Raw genomic sequence first — 3,735 nt, 5'->3', positions numbered from 1 at the left:
ATATATATATATGAGGGCATCTGTCAGTCTTTCCGTATGTGTGTGTATTTGTGCATGTCTGTGTGTGTGTGTGTGTGTGTGTGTGTGAATGTGTGGGTGAGTGTATTATACAAGAGTCCTATCACTTCCTGGCCCAGGTTATTTCTGAGAAAGGATGCGGGGAGTAGAGGAGGTCCAAGAACGATAAAAAAAGAATGATTTTTTTTTCTTACAAAATTTCATTTATTCAGTTATTTACATTTGTATTTTAATTTCTTGGAATTTTTCTTTTAATCTTTCTCTCCTTGCATCGAATGTCAGAAAATATAGGAAACAGGATATTTCGTTAAAACATATCGCCTGATTTGTATTTTTTTTTCTAACGAGGGGTTCGAGGTCTTCTTTTCTTTCTTTTATTTTCAATAACGTAAAAATTTCTGAAAATTAAAAAAAGTTGGGAATCGATTTGGAAAAGCATCACTGAGAAAACATTTGCAACAATTTTAAGACATAAGAAATCAAATAAAATGTATTTTCTAATTGGTGTAACCACTGTTTCTTTGTAGAAAAAGCTCTTTTTATAAAGTTATAGATTATCGTTTTAGACTTAATTCATCGACCATTTTAAAACCATCCTCGCCTCCCTATTGGCTGTTTTACTCTGTTACAAGCATTTGAACTAGATTTCCATTTTAATCAAAACCTCCATATATCCATGTACTGTTTCCCGCTGCAGTAATCCATGATTTATAGTTTCTTTTTCCCTTCCTTCATCCTCCAGCATTGTATGACCTGCAAAGGCCATCACCATAATCCTTTCACTTTACATTAAGCCACAAATAAACAAACCTACTGTTTCTTCCTCTTTCTTAAACTAATTTTATTTGTAAACGAACTGATGCAGACCTATGTTGCATGTGGAGTCGCATGGGTTAGTGGTTAAAGTGTTGGTCTCATGATCGTAAGATTGTTGTTTCGAATCTTGGACGGGGCGATGTGTTGTGCTCTTGAGCAAAGCACTTCATTTCACATTCCTCCAGTTCACTCAGCTGGTAAAAACGAGTAACCCGGCAACGGATCGGCATTTCGTCCAGGGACGAATATATATGCCAGAGAAACCGGGAGATCGGCCCTATACTCCTTATGAAATAATGTGGGCTAACCAACGTTGCAGGAAGTAATGCAGACCTCATTTGTTTCCGTGAATTTTGTTTGGTCACGGGATGCCGTTTTATGATTTGCAAATCAAGTTATCTTTTATAGGGGAGGTACCCAACGACCCCGCAAAAAAGCACCCATGGAGCCTAATTCCACATTTAGATTAAATACGAACATGTCACTACATATTTATGAAGTGTATAAAAGCGTACCTTATTGAACTGTCATAATATTTATTACTCTTCTTTGGAGATAGAGAGATGAAGAGGAAATAAAGACCCTACTAACACAGTGACACAATCGAGAATTTACAATTTTTAGACAATGGCTTATTGGCACCCCTTGATCTCTTTCTTTCTTACCCTCTCTCACTCTCTCTCAGAAGGAGAAGAAAAAGAGTTGAAAATATTTATTTGTTTATTGCCCACAAGGCGCTAAACATAGAGTGGACAAACAAGGACAGACAAAGAGATTAAGTCGACTACATCGAACCCAGTGCGTAACTGGTACTTAGTTAATCGACCTCGAAAGGATGAAAGGCAAAGTCGACTTCGGCGGAATTTGAACTCAGAATGTAGCGGCAGACGAAATACCGCTAAGCATTTTGCCCGGCATGCTAACGATTCTGCCAGTTCGCCGCCTTAGTGAGTTGAAAAATATTACAGATCTCATTCTTGATAACAAATCATATCTCTCTAATTTATTACAGTCGAAGTGAAAACTGTCATCTCTCTTGTTTTTCTATTTTCTATTAACGAACCCACCAGACTACCTGTACGCGGCCCCTATACCTGCTAGAAATAGCACTTAAATATCTCTTAAATCATACACCCTACAGTCTTAAACGAGAAAAGCAGCATTAGATAATGTAGTCATGAATACGACTAAAATGACAGAATTGATCACAGAGTTATTTTATGACTGGTGGCCAAGAACAAAAACATCTTCATGACATTGAAACAGTAACTCGCAACTTAGATAGTGCCGTATCTACCATCTTGCTTTAAGAATATGAACAGTATAACGATTTGAAAGATTGGCTACTAATCAATGGGGAAATTTTCTGAATATATTTCGACTTTCTTTCACGACTGGTAGTATTTTATGGATTCTGTAACGCAAACAAACATTATCGACCCAAGGTGAATTTAAACTAAGAACAAATAGGAGTAAAACAGTTTATAGCATTTAGTCCAGCTTTTAATTCTCACCAGCCTTTGTCATCCAACCACCTTTTGAAGGATATTCACCTTCAACCAAGATAAATTAACAGTTTTCGTTTTAACATAATCATAGAGCGTAATATGTTTATGGGTGTGGGTACATGATTTTGCTATGTTAAGTGTTTTCCCAAGAAGCATTTGTGACTAAACTGAAGCTTAATATCTCTTCAATCACGGATAGAAACCTAATTATAGACACAACAACCCTGGGGAGTATTTTTCTTTTTCTCCAAGGATGTTTTGATTTCCCTGGTGCAGTGATTCGGAAACTGATAAAAATTAGCCTGACCCAGATATTAGGGCAACTTTTCCTCTTCCCCTCTATTAATGGGAAGACAAAATAGAGCTTACATCCGTATAATTCTTCTTTCTTCACCATAGTTTTGGACAAATTTTAAAAGTTCAAAACAGTCTTAAGTTGGTTAATCATAGCAAATTGTTCACTCACTACCAATCCTCACCTCTGCCATTTTTATAAAAATTACTACCCTAATGTTCGCGTAAGGTCATCTAGACGGTACTTACAGTTCACATCAGCCTAGTAGATAGGCTTAAAGTAAATTGTCCTCTACGCAGATTCATGAATATTTCTCATATGGGCACAAAGAGCAAACATTTGGTAAGGAAGCTTGAATCGATGCTAGCAACGTCCTTGGTTTTTAATCTTTCTTATTGACATAAAGAGTAGGCATCGCTAAAGGCAAAATCACCCCTTGTATGAATCGAACTCAACACTGATAAAATTAAACTCTATGTGTTTAATCTAATGCTGTATAACCAAACGGAAAACTCTTACTGCGTATTTCGACACTATAAGAAGGAAAAATACAATTTAGATAGAACGTATTGCGAACTAATGACCTCTAAAACGTTTACTTAGGTGCTTCGATATTTTAGCTAAATACTAAGTAATCAACTAAATACTAATTAATCAACTTTATGGTCAGAGCGAGTATGGATAAGAAGAGAAAAGAATGATGAAAAACGTATAACTATGTTCCTGTTGTAAGTTAAATACTAACAATTAGATAACAGAAGATTTATTCAATTTACCTTTATTTATATCTCATTGTAGGAGACATTACGCAAGCGTTCTCTTTGTGACTCCCGTAAGAGATTGTCAGCGGGCAACAGTAAAAATATTTTCAGTTTCACAAACAAGAATCTCAGATTCCCCCCAAATCTCTTGCTGCTGGGATGACTTGAAAAATAATTGAAAATTTTGATAGAGACACGAAATAACAATAGCTCATAGTATTGAAAGAAAAAATACAAACACACTTGAATTAAGTAATCTAGAAGTAGCATGGAAGAGAGGAATAATGACGATATAACATGAGCATGACAATACAGCTTCAGACGACAGAATTATATA

The 3,735-nt window shown here is 35.9% G+C and overlaps 1 long non-coding RNA gene across 1 annotated transcript in view; it reads right to left on the bottom strand.

Moving 5' to 3' along the window:
• Window positions 1-266: 266 nt before the first annotated feature.
• Window positions 267-3,735, bottom strand: part of LOC128247305 (uncharacterized) — a 15,215-nt gene continuing 11,746 nt past the window's right edge. The window contains exons 2-3 of the long non-coding RNA XR_008263679.2: window positions 3,414-3,561; window positions 267-416 (exon numbers count right to left, since the gene is read on the bottom strand). This is a non-coding gene — a long non-coding RNA (uncharacterized LOC128247305). The remainder of the gene's footprint in view (window positions 417-3,413; window positions 3,562-3,735) is intronic.

Source organism: Octopus bimaculoides, chromosome 3, assembly GCF_046866305.1.
Source record: "Octopus bimaculoides isolate indiv1 chromosome 3, ASM4686630v1, whole genome shotgun sequence".
Lineage (NCBI taxonomy): Eukaryota > Metazoa > Mollusca > Cephalopoda > Octopoda > Octopodidae > Octopus > Octopus bimaculoides.
This window is presented reverse-complemented; position numbering and strand designations above follow the sequence as displayed.